This window comes from Protopterus annectens, chromosome 14.part0 (genome assembly GCF_019279795.1).
Source record: "Protopterus annectens isolate FY-2018-M chromosome 14.part0, PAN1.0, whole genome shotgun sequence".
Lineage (NCBI taxonomy): Eukaryota > Metazoa > Chordata > Ceratodontiformes > Protopteridae > Protopterus > Protopterus annectens.
The window spans coordinates 1,058,720,721-1,058,744,315 of NC_056748.1; positions in this window are offsets into that span (position 1 = coordinate 1,058,720,721).

Sequence of the window (23,595 nt, forward strand, 5' to 3'; positions counted from 1 at the left end):
AGAATGTGATGGCTTTTAGTTTCCTTAGCTACAGCTTTTACAAGGACAAAGAAAAGCAACTGAAGAAATTATTTATAATGGTATGGGAGGTGCAGCATATTGCAGTCTTCTCTTAGAATCTGTCTTTAGGTGATAACTTGTGTCAATTTATAAGATGATAAAGCAATTCATGCAATAAAGTTAATTGTTAGGATGAGATAAAGTGAGGGATAAAACTATCATCTGTCAGTGACAATTGTAAGGTGCCTTTGCTATGAAGTGCTACATAAAAGGAAATAATTTAACAACTACTAGACAGTTAAATGGTAGTGTCACTGGAAACTGAAAGTCCCTACTTTTAATGTTATTTATTTTGTACAACAGCAAAAATGTACAGTCATGGGACCTGTGTTTTTGTAAACAGTGCGTGTGTGTGTGTGTGTGTGTGTGTGTGTGTGTGTGTGTGTGTGTGTGTGTGTGTGTGAGTGTGTGCATGTGTTCTTGTGTGTGCGTGTGCATGCGCATCCTGACTGCTATCATCACTTCATAGAATTATTGTCTGCAACATATTACAGAACAGGACATTTGCTATCCTAAGATCACTAAAGTTTCTGCTATTCAGTCTAAAATAATTAATCAATGGTTAATTAAAGGGCTAATGACATACAGGGGCCAGTGTCATACAGACAGATAAGGCCCTGACTACTTTCTGGAAGAGCCATGTTTTATTTGCAACCCAGGCATTGCAGAAGCTGAACTGAGAGGTTGAGTATGATGGAATGGTGCTAGATCAGTCATCGCGGAGGGAGAGAGGTAGGTTCCTTGCAATGCTGACTCTTGCTGAGGAAAGAAAATACAGTTTGCATCTTAGAAACCAAGGATATGTATTGGGATTAAAATGTTTCAGCTGCAATGCTATAATAAAAGTACACATTTCACACTCAGCTTTAGCCTTGCTGCTTCTTCATTTGCTAATTTTATTTATGATGTTAGGCCTTTTCATGCACAGATATATTATGAGATAACTGAAATAACCCTATTCAGAAATTCTGTTTCACTAACAATATAGAGCCTGGGATATGAACTATATTTATGCTAAAAAATAAGAAAGGGCTTTTTGCTCAGATGTAAGAAGTTGCATTTACACAGATGCCATCATCATAAAGTTCGGAAGAATGTACCTGAAATGATTGAAGCCCCAGAAGGGTGAACGATTAGCATGTGCTCTCACTTTGGTTCCATGTCAATCAAGCATTGGCAGGCACTACTAAGGCAAAACAAAACATATGCAGGTAGCAATGAGATCAGTTATTGCCCTGTAAGGGAGTAAATGGGGCACAATGACATACAAAAGAAATATAATGCTTTATAGTGTATTATGAATGCCTGGGTCATCACCACTAGAAAACCTCTCAATTAATCATAACTTACTGAGAACACAACTAGCATTTATATTACCTAAAGAGACTGGAAAAGCCCTTTATCAGCCACATGGAGGCAGGCATCCACAGGTCCTGAACTTAACCCCTCAGTCATACAACAGTTGCAAAGGTGGAAAATTCACAAAATAGTGGATGGTAGGTAGCACAGCATGAACAGAACATGCAACCAGTTAATCAACCAGTTAGAAGCTGTTGACAGATTTGTTGAAGAAGTGCAATATAAACTGATGGGTACAGCTTATTTCTTGGAGATGTTTCTTACTGAATGACATTACAATAAATACTTTAACACTTTTTATTGCTGCTAGTCAACAGTCAACATACTTACAATATTTACATTATAAAGAGACCTGGTTATTTTCAAATAAATAAAACTATAGCTTTATAATGCTTAATAATTATTATTTGTCTTTGTTTGCTGGGAAAGTCTGATTGGGTCATACCCATTTTCAGTGGAGAACCGGGGAGAAATACTCCATTTTCATACATTGTATTACACTAAACACATAGTAATTACATTTCTATTTACATTTATACACAAATAGTAGTTACATTTCTATTTACATTTATACGCAAATAGTAGTTACATTTATACATTCTAAGATTTTACAGAGGTGGAAGTTACTAAAGAGAAAGCCCACTTACAACTTAGCAGCAGTTATGTATAAAAATTGTTTTGTCATTTCAGTGAGAGGTTGAGAGGATTCTGTTTAAGGAGATTACTTGGAGAGTGTTATATGGTGAAAACAAAGTCTTAACCTAGTGATGAGCATGTGCAGGACCAGGACTGGTTAAAATGTTGTTTAAGCAGTAATTTTAAACTATTGAGTTTGTTGGAGAGTGTTATTTGTGTGTGGATACTATTCCAGAGTTTAGCAACATATTAGGAGTATTAGCAACATTATTTAACTTTATTTGTAAGTAATAAGAATTTGTTACTACTTGTTGGTCAGTAATACGTTTTGTAGTGCAGGGTATTTTTCTGGATGATGAATGAGTTTGTGAACTGCAGATAGTTGTGATTATGTTAGGTTGTAGTGCAGTTCAAACCAGTTTACTTTCTTTAATGTATGACAATGATGGGTTGGATGAGTGTGATTTGTGGCAAATTTAGCTGTTTTATTATGACAGGAGGCAAGTTTCTTTCTTTGAGTATTGCTTAAGTTTGTTATGAAAGGAGTGGCATACATGAGAGTTGTCAGTAAGAAGGTGGTGACTAGAGTTTTTCTTGCAGTATCTGTAAGGAATCCATTGATCCATTGATCCTATAAACGGAGCCTAGTTTTTGGTGTGTAAATTTAATGGTGTGCAGTATATGTTGGTCATATCTGAGACTGTCATCTATTAAAATGCATAGAACTTTACTATGAGTTAAAGTTTCAATGACAGCGTTATTTGCTGACTTTATGGTAAAAGATTGCTTTTGATTTTGGCATCTTTTTGAAGTAGAGAGCATTAACTTAGTTTTCTTGGGGTTGAGTAGGAGGTTTGATTCTTGGAGCCAAGTTTCTACCGACGAGAAAGATTTTTGGGTAATGTTTTGGAGATTATTTATTGTTGAGGCCACACATATTAATGTTGAGTCATCTGCGTACTGAACTAAAGTAGCATGGTGAGTGGAGATGTGGATGTCATTAATAAATATATTAAATGGGAGAGGACCCAGGGTACAGCCTTGAGGGACACCTGTAGTAACTGGTTGCCTTCCCTTACCCTAACATCTCTCTCCAAACCCTATCCAGATAACTTAGTGCTGATCCCCCCACAGCATCACCCCACCGCTCTACTCTTTTATACATCCCCTATATTTTCCTTCACCTTATTCACAATATAGAACTAAATGGCAAAACTCAAATATTCTTTATTATCCAATTTTTAATTCAGCCATAAACTTGTTATTGCTGTCAGTTCTTTGGGCATTTTCATATCTAAACAAAACATTTGAATCATTCAACTAATGACAGTCTGTATATTTTCATCAGATGTTGCAATGACTCACTTCACATCTATGTCATGTCCATACTTTGATCAGAACATAACCTTTTCTACCCATTGACATTAACATTGGGGATAATGTAACATATTTTCATTTCTTTTTATTTCAAATATTTCTTTAAATGTTACGTATAGCTATCCTTCTAGCCAAATGAAGCATCATCAGCATATTATATCCAGTCTGAATCATGTCTCCATTTCACAGTCCCAAAAAAAACCACAACTCAGGGTAAGGTATCACCTTACAGAAAAACAGTGGACAAGTCAAAAAAGAAAGGTGAATATGCAACAGCAATCAAAGCAAACCAGATAAAGGTCAATGCACAAAATGATAAGTCTCAAGATTGATGTTAAAAATCATTCCTTTATTCGAACAAGTAAGCGCTTTCACGTCACTCTGGACGCTTCATCAGACTTAAAACAAAATCCTGTATGCAAACCTACTTAAATATCACTAAAACACCAATGAAACACTTAATAACAAACACATGACAAAGGAAACTTGCTCCATTGGTATATTACTAAACAAAAAATAAAAATACATAAATGTACACCGTATATCAAAAACCAAATACAATGTATAAAGAGCATAACATTAAAATGAATGTCATATTACCTTATTATAACTGCATATAGACATTCTGAATAAACCATGTTAGTAGTCACCATGCATATACACATATATAGCTGTGTACAAATATCTAAAACTAATGTCTGAGTGGTCTATCTGCTAGAAATGGCCTCTGAAAATTTATCATTGAGGCCATGTCCCTTATCAGCCGCTAACCTAAGGATCCATTTGGCTTCCTCCTTTTCAGTTCTATTATTAATATTCCCTAGCCTTTCTGTAACACACATATATCCCAAAACCATAAACTTAAAAGTATGTGTTGTGTCATGTTGCAAGACATGACTAGCTACAGCATTACACTCATTCTCTCTGTGAATGGCATAAATGTGTTCCCTTATCCATTCTCTTAGCATTCGATTGGTCTTGCCAACATAGAAACAATGGCATTTGTTACAAAGAGCAAGATAAACCAGATGTCTAGATTTGCAATCTGTATAATGGATAATTTCATATCTAATACCAGTATCTGGATGTTCAAAAATGTTAGTGTTCATAATAAAACCACACTGATTGCAATTACGACATGCATATGTTCCCTTTCTATGAGATGTAACACTGTTTCTCCTATTCTTTTCATAACAAAGCATCCTTTTTAATGACTTGGTATTTCTATAACTAAAACCAGGATTAGTACCTACCAGGTTCTTAATGCTATCATCTAATTGTAAAATTCCCCAATGTCTTCTAATAATGTCAACTACAGAACCATTATTACTAGTATAGGGAGTTGTGGTATTTTTTGGGACTGTGCAACGTATTTATATTTGACCACACCAGGGACATGATTGAAGAAACCAGGTTAATATCTAATGGAATTATTTGAATCTAAGACACTTGACTTTAAACAAATGTTGTGTATGGATGGGAATCCATTATTGAGACTTTCATATGCAGAGTTAACTAAAGCAGCCCTCACACAGAAAGGCACTATGCTACAAGTTGATGCCTTACAGTTAATGAGAAAATTAGAGGATGTTCTAAGTAAGATTAAAAATGCTCAGTGGCAGAAGAGACATATGGAAGCTTGCCTTACATTCAAGATTGTTCCTAGAGGGCTTTGCATATTGAAAATGCCGACTTTTGGGTCAGCATACCCTGAGTTGCTGTCTAAGTGGCAGCAACTGAATTTAGAGATGAGTTATGGATACACAAGGCTTTTAATTGAACAGTATAGTAGTATAGAAGAAGAGCTTCACAAAGAAGCGCTGGATCTAGAGAAGTGGCTTACTTCTATCCTGACAGATATACAAAGAGATGGCTTTCTCACTGATCTAGCGACCACCTTAACAGCCCCGGACAATAAATTGTTATTGGCTAAGAAACGAAAATTAGAGAGAGACTGTTCCGATTTATCAAAAGGGAATGTCTTTTCTTGGCCGAGGGAGTCCACTCGACCTGATAATACTGGAACCACCACCAGCATTGTTAGATCAGCTGTTGAGTGTCCTGACTCTTTGGCTCCCTCTACTTCCAGTAATACAGCACCATTTCCTCTAAGTACCACAGATAAAGGATCACAATCTGCAGCGCATCCTTCTATGGCCTCAGCAACCGATACACTTAACTCTGAGATCAATAGTGAGCAAGTTGTGCGGAGAAGAACACCTCAAGTGGTTGGACAGTGTTCTTTACCAAAAGAGAACAATGCGACTGGTTTCCTTTTTCCGTTACCATTTCGAACGACCAACAAACAGGCATGGAGTCCACAGTACAAGGGGAGAAAAAGGAAAACGTTGGAAGAACAACTCGAGTTTCAAAGGAAGACACTGAAACCTATACAAAGGACTTAGTTATTAATCTGTCACAGTATGTATTATCAGAATGTGAAAAGTCTGTTTTAAATAGAGGATTGTCATTTATTCCTTCACAAGGTGTGCATGTGAGTGATTTGATAGATATTAAGTACTTCACTAGGAATGTTGCATTGGGATTACAATATGACAGGAATGGAGTGAATGACAATAATGTTTCTCTATTTAAGAAACCTTCAACATATATACCTGCCTCACATCCCTTGCTAGAATGTTTTGAGAAAGCGTGTACTAATGATTTTTTGATGTTGTTTGAAAATAATAGGATGAAACCTGAATTTTATAATTTAACTAAAGACGAGAAATTGGCTTTGAACGCACTACAAAATAATGCTGATATAGTGATAAGACCAGCAGATAAAGTGGGTGCTACAGTGCTACTAGATAGGAATTACTATGATAGTACTGTCATTGAAATGCTATCAGACAATACTACCTATAGGAACCTCACTATGTCTGATTTAGATAAAGTTATTAGAACAGCACATGCGGATTTGTATGATATGTTAATGTGCAATGTCATTGATGATAATTTGTATAGATATTTTTTAATCGAAAAACCGTTGGTACCTATGTTTAGAGGTCATCCTAAACTACATAAGGTGATGAATAAACCTCCCCTAAGACCAATAGTCTCTGGTAAAGGATGGTTGACAGAGAGTATGTCAATTTACTTGGAGAAACAATTAAGACCTTTAGTAGATTCCACAGATTCTATCTTACGTGATACTCAACAATTTTTAGAAACTCTAGCACCCTATAATTTTGATAGTAAGCTTAGAGATTCTGACTACATGGTGATGTTAGATGTGAAATCATTGTTCATCAGTATACCGAATGATGTAGGAGTGGATTTCCTGAGGTTATACTTAATACGTAAAGGTTTGACTAACAATCAGATTATGAGGATTACCATGCTACTAGAACTAATGCTTGCATATAATGTATTTACCTTTAATAATGACTACTACCTACAGACAACAGGGTTAGCGATGGGCACATCTTGTGCCAACTCATATGCTAATTTGGTGTTAGCATATTGGGAATCCACATACATATTAGAACATATGATATATTCTAAGTTTACTAAATATTATAGGAGGTTTGTGGATGACATTTGTTTGTTTTGGGGAGGTGATTTAGAGAGCTTGGAAGATTTCATTACATATATAAATGGTACCACGACCTTCTTGACATTGACTAGTATGAGATCTCAGAATAGAATTGAGTTTCTAGATGTTATGTTGCAGAAGGAAAAAGAGACAATAACAACAGAGGTTTACAGGAAACTTTGTAGGAGAAATTCCATCTTACATAGAGATAGCATGCACCCCCCACACATACATAAGAATATAATTAAGAATCAAGCTATACGCCATTCTCGACTAATAAGCAATAATTCGGTGTTTTCTAATGCAATTATAGATATAGAACAGGAGTTTATGGAAAGGGGCTACCATAGAAAGTATCTCAAAGCATTACATGAAGTTGAACGTGAACAGGCAGGTTTACCCTATATCAAGAGAAGGAATCCTACATGGACACAACATACCAGTAATGGATAAGTGAAGAGAAGGATAGCTATTCCCTATACTAGTAATAATGGTTCTGTAGTTGACATTATTAGAAGACATTGGGGAATTTTACAATTAGATGATAGCATTAAGAACCTGGTAGGTACTAATCCTGGTTTTAGTTATAGAAATACCAAGTCATTAAAAAGGATGCTTTGTTATGAAAAGAATAGGAGAAACAGTGTTACATCTCATAGAAAGGGAACATATGCATGTTGTAATTGCAATCAGTGTGGTTTTATCATGAACACTAACACTTCTGAACATCCAGATACTGGTATTAGATATGAAATTATCCATTATGCAGATTGCAAATCTAGAAATGTGGTTATCTTGCTCTTTGTAACAAATGCCATTGTTTCTATGTTGGCAAGACCAATCGAATGCTAAGAGAACGGATAAGGGAACACATTTATGCCATTCACAGAGAGAATGAGTGTAATGCTGTAGCTAGTCATGTCTTGCAACATGACACGACACATACTTTTAAGTTTATGGTTTTGGGATATATGTGTGTTACAGAAAGGCTAGGGAATATTAATAATAGAACTGAAAAGGAGGAAGCCAAATGGATCCTTAGGTTAGTGGCTGATAAGGGACATGGCTTCAATGATAAATTTTCAGAGGCCATTTCTAGCAGATAGACCACTCAGACATTAGTTTTAGATATTTGTGCACAGCTATATATGTGTATATGCATGGTGACTACTAACATGGTTTATTCAGAATGTCTATATACAGTTATAATAAGGTAATATGACATTCATTTTATTTAACTTCAAAAATATGAAGTTTTTATATATATCAGATTTTAATGTTATTTGGTTTTTGATATATTGTGTACATTTATGTATTTTTATTTTTTGTTTAGTCCTATACCAATGGAGCAAGTTTCCTTTGTCATGTGTTTGTTATTAAGCGTTTCTTTGGTGTTTTAGTGATATTTAAGTAGGTTTGAATACAGGATTTTGTTTTAAGTCTGATGAAGCGTCCAGAGTGACGTGAAAGCACTTACTTGTTCAAATAAAGGAATCTTAGGACTTATCGTTTTGTGCATTGACCTTTATCTGGTTTGCTTTGATTGCCGTGGTGTATTCACCTTTCTTTTTTGACATGTCTCCATTTCAAACAAAACATCATCTTGATCAGCTCTCAGACCCAGCTGTTACAGGACAGGCAACCCTATTTTCCCATCTGTTATTCCAAATTTTATGAACATAGTCAGCATGGGGTTAAATTCAATCTATTGAACACATTTGTTTCAAATGACATTGATTATAAAACCAGTTTTGGCAATCAGAAAAGAAAGCTTTCTTGGTTAGGGGCAAACTTTCCTGCACCCCCATGTGAAGCGATGCCCAACAGTCTCCCATATTATGCATACTAACTCTGAAGCTGCACAAGAGTATGGGAAAGTGCAACCACCACAACTGCTCAAAGTTCATTTTGGACAATTTACTTTGACTAAACACCATATGGAAATAAATTGCCCAGATGGTTAACAGATTCCTGTCAGCATGACTGGCATAAATTGTATTCATCATATGATTTATTTGAAAAGATTAAATTACCACTACATTGAACCACACTTCATTGAGAAGACATTATTATTTATTGAAAGCCGACAAGAGCAATATTTAGTTCCTCAAATATTATAGTCAGCCAGCAGCTCAGATGTCAACTTCACATAGGAGAGAATGAAAGCATGGCTATGGTAAGTGCTGGAACATCACTCCTTCCTGTAACAGCTGTAAAAAAACAAGTATATCCCATCACTGAATGAAATAAAGCATTATCCAGCAGATTAAAAACTAACTTCCAGGAGAATGCTAAACACCATCACTGGATAGCAAGTATCAAACCACTTCAGTATATATTGTATGTGATTGTTCATCATGCAAATGGCCAGAAAGCCTAGCAGTATCCTTATACAATACACTTCCCATTCACAAGAAAGCTCCAAACGTACATCCATATGCACTCATAGTCATGCAATTCTGATATCCTGCTGTAGAAATAACAATGCATCAGTTCTGAACTGTGCAGTTGGCCATAGGCATGTCTCAGAGGTGGCTAATACAACATAGGTTACACACAGCCTGCTAGAGCGTACTTACAAGACAACCACTTCCCAAAGAGGAAAAGGAATTTTAGTCATTGATGGCAATATTTACAATCTAGACAGAAGTATGAAGAATAATATGGTTACAGGATGAAGTTAAAAGACAAATGTAAGGGTAGGGTTTTATGGTGTGTGTGACAGGGAAGAACAGCTAAAATCAGTAGCACATCACCATGTATGTGATACATGCATCACCCTGTATGTGATACATCACCCTGTATGTGATACATGCATCACTCTGTATGTGATACATCACCCTGTATCTGATGCATACAGCACCGTGCATGTGCTGCATGCATAACACATCACCCTGTATGTGATGCATACATCACCATGTATGTGATACATATATCACCTTGTATGCGATACATACATCACCATGTGTGTGATACATATATCACCCTGTATGTGATACATCCATCACCATGTATGTGATGCATGCATCACCCTGTATGTGATACATCACCCTGTATCTGATGCATACAGCACCATGCATGTGCTGCATGCATCACACAGCACCCTGTATGTGATGTATACATCACCATGTATGTGATATATATATCACCCTGTATGTGATGCTTGCATCACCCTGTATGTGATACATCACCCTGTATGTGATACATGCAACACCCTGTATGTGATACATCACCCTGTATCTGATGCATACAGCGCCATGCATGTGCTGCATGCATCACACATCACCCTGTATGTGATGCATACATCACCATGTATGTGATACATATATCACACTGTATGTGATACATACATCACACTGTATGTGATACATGACTCACCCTGTATGTGATACATGTAAAATGTAAGCAATACATAAATCACCTCGTATGTGATGCATGCATTACTCTGTATGAGATACGTTCATCACCCTGTATGTGATACATACATCACCCTGTATGTGATACATACGTCACCTTGTATGTGATACATACACCACTCTGTATGTGATACATACATCACCCTGTATGTGAAGCACACATCACCCTGTATGTGATACATATATCACCCTGTATGTGATAAATACATCACCCTGTATGTGATACATACATCACCCTGTATATGATACATACGTCACTTTGTATGTGATACATACGTCACCCTGTATGTGACGCATGTGTCACCCAGTATGTGATACATATATCACCCTGTATGTGATACATATATCACCCTGTAAGTGATAAATACATCACCCTGTATGTGATGCATACATCACCCTGTATGTGATACATGCATCACCCTGTATGTGACACATGCATCACTATGTATGTGATACATACATCACCCTCAATGTGATAAACACATCACCCTGTATGTGATACATACATCACCCTGTATGTGATACATTCATCACCCTATATTTGATACATGCATCACCCTATATGTGATACATGCATCACTATGTATGTGATACATACATCATCATGTATGTGATACATGCATCATCCTCCATGTGATGCATACATCACCATGTATGTGACACATACATCACCATGTATGTAATGCATACGTCACCCTCTTTATGATGCATACAGCATCCTGTATGTGATACATACATCACCATGTATGTGATGCTGTAGAAGGAGAAATAAACCAAGACTGTCTTGAATTGAAAAAGAGAGCTGCCATGTCAAAAGGATACCTTGTTTGGTAGTTGATGACTTAGTGGGCTGTACATCCATAGAAAGTACAGTAGCTCTCCCACCCCATAATGCCATGCTACAAAAGGTAAGCCATGTTAGGAGAAAATGTATCTTAACTAGTGTTGCACAAGACATAACCCTCAGCTGAATTTCTACTCAGGATTACCCATTACTAACTACCACCTTCCTCCAAAAGCATATAACTGACACACAGACAGAGATGCCTGTTTTAGTGTTTTCCAGGAAAGATAATTTGAGAAATGTTTGGCTAATGGATCAAAATTTCATCCAGAAAAAAGGAGGTCATTGTCCCACTGTACTCATCCCTCATTAGACCCATTATAGAATACACCGCCCCATTTGGTATGTACCTCTCAAGACATCTGCAACAACTGGAAAGGCCTCAGAAATACCTCACTAAAAGAATCACAGGCCTAAAGCAGATGCCCTACGCTGACCGCCTTAAAAAACTCCAGCTATACTCTGTCACATATCGTCTACTCAGAGGCGATCTCTGCTTAACATACAAGGCCATGTCAAACCCAGAGCTGTTGGACATGCTACACTTAAAGAAATCCCAATCCCTCAGAGCTACACGCTCCAGGGATCTAAACCTTGTCATCACAATAAACAAAACATGCTGGAGGGATAGGTTCCTGACCCAGAGACTCCCCAGACTCTGGAATAGATTGCCCATACATGTCAAGCCTCTTTGGACCTCTTCAAGAGGAACCTTGACAATTGGATGGGAGAAAGGAAATTCACCCCAGGGATCACGTCAGTCGCCCTGCTAGACAGGGGTCCAGGAAAGTAAATAATGTGGGAAGAAATAGCCAGGGAATTGTTATGGCTAGGCTTGTATAGGCCCTAGGGCTGATAGCCTAGTACCAACCTATGAACCTATGAACCTATGAAAAATCACTGTCTGCAGGCAATTATATGCAGTGTGTGTGTTCAGTACCTTTATTTTAAAGTTTAATGACTACAAAATTGCCAAAGACCCTAAACTAAGACCAAGTGCATTAGTGTGGATGTAACAAAACACAGTAAACTGAAAAACAATGACAGATCCCCAAGAAGAAAGCAACTCTACTGTATAAATTTAACTTTATTATTTTGCCTGTCAATGTCATTACTTAGCTTGCAATGCAACATCAACACTAGTCATTGTTTTGGCTAGGAGACTGGTATTAATTCCGAAATCTGTAACCAGTCAGACTCCAGCATAGTTAACATCACCAGTTCTGATTTTTTTTATAAGACAGTCTGCCACATCACAAGTACTGAGAAGGTCAGAGAGGACAGCTGGGCAATTTATTGTGTGACACACTGATTACTTTCCACAGATTATATACCAGTGGGGATCAAACCTGAAAGGGAGAAGAATGACTGCTGGTAGAATGACACCAAAATGCTGACGGAGAATGTTTTTTTATTGAGTGAACATGTTTTACTCTGTGTATATTTATAGTTGTTGATAAGAACGTTTACAATTACACCAAAGAGCAGATTACTCGCATATGGAAATATACTTTAAAAAGGTTTTTTTTTATCCCCAGCAGACAAGCAGACTTGTCTCGGATATTTGTTGATTAAAAATTGTTTAGTCAAAAGTTAAATTTGCAGTTATGTTTTGAATGATGAAGTGGTTCTGAACTAGTTAACTTCAAGAAACCTTCATTTTTTAAATCCCACTTTACACTCAATGATTTGAGTATTTTACAATGCATGTGAGTGTGACGTTATTGACATTTGACAAACCAAATCTAAGCACATGTGTTTTAATTTAACGAAATCTTAAAGGGAGGTGATGTTAGATTTGAGTAAGAGAGATGAGTTAAGGCTCATGAGGACAGACAGAGGGACGGGCATGCATATCATGTATCAGAATGATTATTGGTCTATAATGACAAAAAATATTGGCCAGTAGTAAAGAATGTCACCAGACTGAAAAGGGATATATTAATAGGAAATGTGGTGTAGTCAGAAATATTTTGTTAGCTTTGCTGGATGAAAGAAAAATTGGGAGTAGTTTGGTTGATTTTATGTCTGTGGAATTTCCAAGAGTAGATGTATTTTTTGGTACCATCAGGATGCATGCAGTTTTCCTTGAGCATTCAGGCCTATAGTTTCAGTGGCAAAAACATGACAGAAGGCCTCTCTGTTTTTTGATACTATGTTTAGTGTTTAATCCTGTGGCAAATTTTTTCTAGATGAGAAACTTTACTTTTTACCTGGCACATTTAAATCTATATATATTAGTATGCTTCATGCATCAATGTCACTTAGGTACTTCTGTTGGTGTAAAATAGTGGCGGTTGCCTGTTGTACTAATGGTACTTAATTATTTCTATTGGTATAAACCATGGCTGTAGGCTCATGCATCAATATTACTTTGTCATTTTTTGTTGATATATACAGTGGTTGTTGCCTTATGCACCAGTGTTACTTAGTTATCTTTGTTGGTGTAAACCATGACTATTGTCTCATGCACCAGTGTTACTTAATTATCTTTGTTGGTGTAAACCATGACTATTGTCTCATGCACCAGTGTTACTTAGTTATCTTTGTTGGTGTAAACCATGACTATTGTCTCAAGCACCAGTGTTACTTAGTTATTTTTGTTGGTGTAAACCATGACTATTGTCTCATGCACCAGTGTTACTTAGTTATCTTTGTTGGTGTAAACCATGACTATTGTCTCATGCACCAGTGTTACTTAGTTATCTTTGTTGGTGTAAACCATGACTATTGTCTCATGCACCAGTGTTACTTAGTTATCTTTGTTGGTGTAAACCATGACTATTGTCTCATGCACCAGTGTTACTTAGTTATCTTTGTTGGTGTAAACCATGACTATTGTCTCATGCACCAGTGTTACTTAGTTATCTTTGTTGGTGTAAACCATGACTATTGTCTCATGCACCAGTGTTACTTAATTATCTTTGTTGGTGTAAACCATGACTATTGTCTCATGCACCAGTGTTACTTAGTTATCTTTGTTGGTGTAAACCATGACTATTGTCTCATGCACCAGTGTTACTTAGTTATCTTTGTTGGTGTAAACCATGACTATTGTCTCATGCACCAGTGTTACTTAGTTATCTTTGTTGGTGTAAACCATGACTATTGTCTCATGCACCAGTGTTACTTAGTTATCTTTGTTGGTGTAAACCATGACTATTGTCTCATGCACCAGTGTTACTTAGTTATCTTTGTTGGTGTAAACCATGACTATTGTCTCATGCACCAGTGTTACTTAGTTATCTTTGTTGGTGTAAACCATGACTATTGTCTCATGCACCAGTGTTACTTAGTTATCTTTGTTGGTGTAAACCATGACTATTGTCTCATGCACCAGTGTTACTTAGTTATCTTTGTTGGTGTAAACCATGACTATTGTCTCATGCACCAGTGTTACTTAGTTATCTTTGTTGGTGTAAACCATGACTATTGTCTCATGCACCAGTGTTACTTAGTTATCTTTGTTGGTGTAAACCATGACTATTGTCTCATGCACCAGTGTTACTTAGTTATCTTTGTTGGTGTAAACCATGACTATTGTCTCATGCACCAGTGTTACTTAATTATCTTTGTTGGTGTAAACCATGACTATTGTCTCATGCACCAGTGTTACTTAGTTATCTTTGTTGGTGTAAACCATGACTATTGTCTCCTGCACCAGTGTTACTTAGTTATCTTCGTTGGTTTAAACCATGACTGTTGTGTCATGCACCAGTGTTAGTTAGTTATCTTTGTTGGTGTAAACAATGACTACTGTCTCATGCACCAGTGTTACTTAGTTATCTTTGTTGGTGTAAACCATGACTATTGTCTCATGCACCAGTGTTACTTAATTATCTTTGTTGGTGTAAACCATGAGGTTGTCTCAAGCACCAGTGTTACTTAGTTATCTTTGTTGGTGTAAACCATGACTATTGTCTCATGCACCAGTGTTACTTAGTTATCTTTGTTGGTGTAAACCATGACTATTGTCTCATGCACCAGTGTTACTTAGTTATCTTTGTTGGTGTAAACCATGACTATTGTCTCATGCACCAGTGTTACTTAGTTATCTTTGTTGGTGTAAACCATGACTATTGTCTCATGCACCAGTGTTACTTAGTTATCTTTGTTGGTGTAAACCATGACTGTTGTCTCATGCACCAGTGTTACTTAGTTATCTTTGTTGGTGTAAACCATGACTATTATCTCACGCACCAGTTTTACTTAGTTATCTTTGTTGGTGTAAACCATGACTATTGTCTCCTGCACCAGTGTTACTTAGTTATCTTTGTTGGTGTAAACCATGACTATTGTCTCATGCACCAGTGTTACTTAGTTATCTTTGTTGGTGTAAACCATGACTATTGTCTCCTGCACCAGTGTTACTTAGTTATCTTTGTTGGTGTAAACCATGACTATTGTCTCCTGCACCAGTGTTACTTAGTTATCTTTGTTGGTGTAAACCATGACTATTGTCTCATGCACCAGTGTTACTTAGTTATCTTTGTTGGTGTAAACCATGACTGTTGTCTCATGCACCAGTGTTACTTAGTTATCTTTGTTGGTGTAAACCATGACTATTGTCTCATGCACCAGTGTTACTTAGTTATCTTTGTTGGTGTAAACCATGACTATTGTCTCATGCACCAGTGTTACTTAGTTATCTTTGTTGGTGTAAACCATGACTATTGTCTCATGCACCAGTGTTACTTAGTTATCTTTGTTGGTGTAAACCATGACTATTGTCTCATGCACCAGTGTTACTTAGTTATCTTTGTTGGTGTAAACCATGACTATTGTCTCCTGCACCAGTGTTACTTAGTTATCTTTGTTGGTGTAAACCATGACTGTTGTCTCATGCACCAGTGTTACTTAGTTATCTTTGTTGGTGTAAACCATGACTATTGTCTCATGCACCAGTGTTACTTAGTTATCTTTGTTGGTGTAAACCATGACTATTGTCTCATGCACCAGTGTTACTTAGTTATCTTTGTTGGTGTAAACCATGACTGTTGTCTCATGCACCAGTGTTACTTAGTTATCTTTGTTGGTGTAAACCATGACTGTTGTCTCATGCACCAGTGTTACTTAGTTATCTTTGTTGGTGTAAACCATGACTATTGTCTCATGCACCAGTGTTACTTAGTTATCTTTGTTGGTGTAAACCATGACTATTGTCTCCTGCACCAGTGTTACTTAGTTATATTTGTTGGTGTAAACCAAGACTATTGTCTCCTTCACCAGTTTTACTTAGTTATCTTTGTTGATGTAAACCATGACTATTGTCTCCTGCACCAGTGTTACTTAATCATTTTTGTTGGTGTAAACCATGACTATTGTCTCATGCACCATTGTTACTTAGTTATCTTTATTGGTGTAAACCATGACTATTGTCTCATGCACCAGTGTTACTTAGTTATCTTTGATGGTGTAAACCATGAATATTGTCTCATCCACCAGTGTTACTTAGTTATCTTTGTTGGTTTAAACCATGACTATTGTCTCCTGCACCAGTGTTACCTAGTTATCTTTGTTGGTGTAAACCATGACTGTTGTCTCTTACCCCAGTGTTACTTAGTTATCTTTGCTGGTGTAAACCATGACTGTTGTCTCATGCACCATTGTTACTTAGTTATCTTTGTTGGCATAAACCTTGACTTTTGTCTCATGCACCAGTGTTACTTAATTATCTTTGTTGGTGTAAACAATGAATATTGTCTCATGCACCAGTGTTACTTAGTTATCGTTGTTGGTGTAAACCATGACTATTGTCGCATGCACCAGTGTTACTTAATTACTTTGTTGGTGTAAACCATGAGGTTGTCTCCAGCACCAGTGTTACTTAGTTATCTTTGTTGGTGTAAACCATGACTATTGTCTCATGCCCCTATGTTACTTAGTTATCTTTGTTCTTGTAAACCATGACTATTGTCACATGCACCAGTGTTACTTAGTTATCTTTGTAGGTGTAAACCATGACTATTGTTTCATGCACCAGTGTTACTTAGTTATCTTTGTTGGTGTAAACCATGACTATTGTCTCATGCACCAGTGTTACTTAGTTATCTTTGTTGGTGTAAACCATGACTGTTGTCTCATGCACCAGTGTTACTTAGTTATCTTTGTTGGTGTAAACCATGACTATTGTCTCATGCACCAGTGTTACTTAGTAATCTTTGTTGGTGTAAACCATGACTATTATCTCACGCACCAGTGTTACTTAGTTATCTTTGTTGGTGTAAACCATGACTATTGTCTCATGCACCAGTGTTACTTAGTTATCTTTGTTGGTGTAAACCATGACTATTGTCTCATGCACCAGTGTTACTTAGTTATCTTTGTTGGTGTAAACCATGACTATTGTCTCCTGCACCAGTGTTACTTAGTTATCTTTGTTTGGTGTAAACCATGACTATTGTCTCAAGCACCAGTGTTACTTAGTTATCTTTGTTGGTGTAAACCATGACTATTGTCTCATGCACCAGTGTTACTTAGTTATCTTTGTTGGTGTAAACCATGACTGTTGTCTCATGCACCAGTGTTACTTAGTTATCTTTGTTGGTGTAAACCATGACTATTGTCTCATGCACCAGTGTTACTTAGTTATCTTTGTTGGTGTAAACCATGACTATTGTCTCATGCACCAGTGTTACTTAGTTATCTTTGTTGGTGTAAACCATGACTATTGTCTCATGCACCAGTGTTACTTAGTTATCTTTGTTGGTGTAAACCATGACTATTGTCTCATGCACCAGTGTTACTTAGTTATCTTTGTTGGTGTAAACCATGACTATTGTCTCATGCACCAGTGTTACTTAGTTATCTTTGTTGGTGTAAACCATGACTATTGTCTCATGCACCAGTGTTACTTAGTTATCTTTGTTGGTGTAAACCATGACTATTGTCTCATGCACCAGTGTTACTTAGTTATCTTTGTTGGTGTAAACCATGACTATTGTCTCATGCACCAGTGTTACTTAGTTATCTTTGTTGGTGTAAACCATGACTATTGTCTCATGCACCAGTGTTACTTAGTTATCTTTGTTGGTGTAAACCATGACTATTGTCTCATGCACCAGTGTTACTTAGTTATCTTTGTTGGTGTAAACCATGACTATTGTCTCCTGCACCAGTGTTACTTAGTTATCTTTGTTGGTGTAAACCATGACAATTGTCTCATGCACCAGTGTTACTTAGTTATCTTTGTTGGTGTAAAGCATGACAATTGTCTCCTGCACCAGGGTTACTTACTTATCTTCGTTGGTTTAAACCATGACTGTTGTGTCGTGCACCAGTGTTAGTTAGTTATCTTTGTTGGTGTAAACAATGACTACTGTCTCATGCACCAGTGTTACTTAGTTATCTTTGTTGGTGTAAACCATGACTATTGTTGCATGCACCAGTGTTACTTAATTATCTTTGTTGGTGTAAACCATGAGGTTGTTTCAAGCACCAGTGTTACTTAGTTATCTTTGTTGGTGTAAACCATGACTATTGTCTCATGCGCCAGTGTTACTTAGTTATCTTTGTTGATGTAAACCATGACTATTGTCACATGCACCAGTGTTACTTAGTTATCTTTATTTGTGTAAACCATGACTGTTGTCTCATGCACCAGTGTTACTTAGTTATCTTTGTTGGTGTAAACCATGACTATTGTCTCATGCACCAGTGTTACTTAGTTATCTTTGTTGGTGTAAACCATGACTGTTGTCTCATGCACCAGTGTTACTTAGTTATCTTTGTTGGTGTAAACCATGACTATTGTCTCATGCACCAGTGTTACTTAGTTATCTTTGTTGGTGTAAACCATGACTATTGTCTCCTGCACCAGTGTTACTTAGTTATCTTTGTTGGTGTAAACCATGACTATTGTCTCCTGCACCAGTGTTACTTAGTTATCTTTGTTGGTGTAAACCATGACTATTGTCTCATGCACCAGTGTTACTTAGTTATCTTTGTTGGTGTAAACCATGACTATTGTCTCATGCACCAGTGTTACTTAGTTATCTTTGTTGGTGTAAACCATGACTATTGTCTCATGCACCAGTGTTACTTAGTTATCTTTGTTGGTGTAAACCATGACTATTGTCTCATGCACCAGTGTTACTTAGTTATCTTTGTTGGTGTAAACCATGACTATTGTCTCATGCACCAGTGTTACTTAGTTATCTTTGTTGGTGTAAACCATGACTATTGTCTCATGCACCAGTGTTACTTAGTTATCTTTGTTGGTGTAAACCATGACTATTGTCTCATGCACCAGTGTTACTTAGTTATCTTTGTTGGTGTAAACCATGACTGTTGTCTCATGCACCAGTGTTACTTAGTTATCTTTGTTGGTGTAAACCATGACTATTGTCTCATGCACCAGTGTTACTTAGTTATCTTTGTTGGTGTAAACCATGACTATTGTCTCATGCACCAGTGTTACTTAGTTATCTTTGTTGGTGTAAACCATGACTATTGTCTCATGCACCAGTGTTACTTAGTTATCTTTGTTGGTGTAAACCATGACTATTGTCTCATGCACCAGTGTTACTTAGTTATCTTTGTTGGTGTAAACCATGACTATTGTCTCATGCACCAGTGTTACTTAGTTATCTTTGTTGGTGTAAACCATGACTATTGTCTCATGCACCAGTGTTACTTAGTTATCTTTGTTGGTGTAAACCATGACTATTGTCTCATGCACCAGTGTTACTTAGTTATCTTTGTTGGTGTAAACCATGACTATTGTCTCATGCACCAGTGTTACTTAGTTATCTTTGTTGGTGTAAACCATGACTATTGTCTCATGCACCAGTGTTACTTAGTTATCTTTGTTGGTGTAAACCATGACTATTGTCTCATGCACCAGTGTTACTTAGTTATCTTTGTTGGTGTAAACCATGACTATTGTCTCATGCACCAGTGTTACTTAGTTATCTTTGTTGGTGTAAACCATGACTATTGTCTCATGCACCAGTGTTACTTAGTTATCTTTGTTGGTGTAAACCATGACTATTGTCTCATGCACCAGTGTTACTTAGTTATCTTTGTTGGTGTAAACCATGACTGTTGTCTCATGCACCAGTGTTACTTAGTTATCTTTGTTGGTGTAAACCATGACTATTGTCTCATGCACCAGTGTTACTTAGTTATCTTTGTTGGTGTAAACCATGACTATTGTCTCATGCACCAGTGTTACTTAGTTATCTTTGTTGGTGTAAACCATGACTATTGTCTCATGCACCAGTGTTACTTAGTTATCTTTGTTGGTGTAAACCATGACTATTGTCTCATGCACCAGTGTTACTTAGTTATCTTTGTTGGTGTAAACCATGACTATTGTCTCATGCACCAGTGTTACTTAGTTATCTTTGTTGGTGTAAACCATGACTATTGTCTCATGCACCAGTGTTACTTAGTTATCTTTGTTGGTGTAAACCATGACTATTGTCTCATGCACCAGTGTTACTTAGTTATCTTTGTTGGTGTAAACCATGACTATTGTCTCATGCACCAGTGTTACTTAGTTATCTTTGTTGGTGTAAGCCATGACTATTGTCTCATGCACCAGTGTTACTTAGTTATCTTTGTTGGTGTAAACCATGACTATTGTCTCATGCACCAGTGTTACTTAGTTATCTTTGTTGGTGTAAACCATGACTATTGTCTCATGCACCAGTGTTACTTAGTTATCTTTGTTGGTGTAAACCATGACTATTGTCTCATGCACCAGTGTTACTTAGTTATCTTTGTTGGTGTAAACCATGACTATTGTCTCATGCACCAGTGTTACTTAGTTATCTTTGTTGGTGTAAACCATGACTATTGTCTCATGCACCAGTGTTACTTAGTTATCTTTGTTGGTGTAAACCATGACTATTGTCTCATGCACCAGTGTTACTTAGTTATCTTTGTTGGTGTAAACCATGACTATTGTCTCATGCACCAGTGTTACTTAGTTATCTTTGTTGGTGTAAACCATGACTATTGTCTCATGCACCAGTGTTACTTAGTTATCTTTGTTGGTGTAAACCATGACTATTGTCTCATGCACCAGTGTTACTTAGTTATCTTTGTTGGTGTAAACCATGACTATTGTCTCATGCACCAGTGTTACTTAGTTATCTTTGTTGGTGTAAACCATGACTATTGTCTCATGCACCAGTGTTACTTAGTTATCTTTGTTGGTGTAAACCATGACTATTGTCTCATGCACCAGTGTTACTTAGTTATCTTTGTTGGTGTAAACCATGACTATTGTCTCATGCACCAGTGTTACTTAGTTATCTTTGTTGGTGTAAACCATGACTATTGTCTCATGCACCAGTGTTACTTAGTTATCTTTGTTGGTGTAAACCATGACTATTGTCTCATGCACCAGTGTTACTTAGTTATCTTTGTTGGTGTAAACCATGACTATTGTCTCATGCACCAGTGTTACTTAGTTATCTTTGTTGGTGTAAACCATGACTATTGTCTCATGCACCAGTGTTACTTAGTTATCTTTGTTGGTGTAAACCATGACTATTGTCTCATGCACCAGTGTTACTTAGTTATCTTTGTTGGTGTAAACCATGACTATTGTCTCATGCACCAGTGTTACTTAGTTATCTTTGTTGGTGTAAACCATGACTATTGTCTCATGCACCAGTGTTACTTAGTTATCTTTGTTGGTGTAAACCATGACTATTGTCTCATGCACCAGTGTTACTTAGTTATCTTTGTTGGTGTAAACCATGACTATTGTCTCATGCACCAGTGTTACTTAGTTATCTTTGTTGGTGTAAACCATGACTATTGTCTCATGCACCAGTGTTACTTAGTTATCTTTGTTGGTGTAAACCATGACTATTGTCTCATGCACCAGTGTTACTTAGTTATCTTTGTTGGTGTAAACCATGACTATTGTCTCATGCACCAGTGTTACTTAGTTATCTTTGTTGGTGTAAACCATGACTATTGTCTCATGCACCAGTGTTACTTAGTTATCTTTGTTGGTGTAAACCATGACTATTGTCTCATGCACCAGTGTTACTTAGTTATCTTTGTTGGTGTAAACCATGACTATTGTCTCATGCACCAGTGTTACTTAGTTATCTTTGTTGGTGTAAACCATGACTATTGTCTCATGCACCAGTGTTACTTAGTTATCTTTGTTGGTGTAAACCATGACTATTGTCTCATGCACCAGTGTTACTTAGTTATCTTTGTTGGTGTAAACCATGACTATTGTCTCATGCACCAGTGTTACTTAGTTATCTTTGTTGGTGTAAACCATGACTATTGTCTCATGCACCAGTGTTACTTAGTTATCTTTGTTGGTGTAAACCATGACTATTGTCTCATGCACCAGTGTTACTTAGTTATCTTTGTTGGTGTAAACCATGACTATTGTCTCATGCACCAGTGTTACTTAGTTATCTTTGTTGGTGTAAACCATGACTATTGTCTCATGCACCAGTGTTACTTAGTTATCTTTGTTGGTGTAAACCATGACTATTGTCTCATGCACCAGTGTTACTTAGTTATCTTTGTTGGTGTAAACCATGACTATTGTCTCATGCACCAGTGTTACTTAGTTATCTTTGTTGGTGTAAACCATGACTATTGTCTCATGCACCAGTGTTACTTAGTTATCTTTGTTGGTGTAAACCATGACTATTGTCTCATGCACCAGTGTTACTTAGTTATCTTTGTTGGTGTAAACCATGACTATTGTCTCATGCACCAGTGTTACTTAGTTATCTTTGTTGGTGTAAACCATGACTATTGTCTCATGCACCAGTGTTACTTAGTTATCTTTGTTGGTGTAAACCATGACTATTGTCTCATGCACCAGTGTTACTTAGTTATCTTTGTTGGTGTAAACCATGACTATTGTCTCATGCACCAGTGTTACTTAGTTATCTTTGTTGGTGTAAACCATGACTATTGTCTCATGCACCAGTGTTACTTAGTTATCTTTGTTGGTGTAAACCATGACTATTGTCTCATGCACCAGTGTTACTTAGTTATCTTTGTTGGTGTAAACCATGACTATTGTCTCATGCACCAGTGTTACTTAGTTATCTTTGTTGGTGTAAACCATGACTATTGTCTCATGCACCAGTGTTACTTAGTTATCTTTGTTGGTGTAAACCATGACTATTGTCTCATGCACCAGTGTTACTTAGTTATCTTTGTTGGTGTAAACCATGACTGTTGTCTCATGCACCAGTGTTACTTAGTTATCTTTGTTGGTGTAAACCATGACTATTGTCTCATGCACCAGTGTTACTTAGTTATCTTTGTTGGTGTAAACCATGACTATTGTCTCATGCACCAGTGTTACTTAGTTATCTTTGTTGGTGTAAACCATGACTATTGTCTCATGCACCAGTGTTACTTAG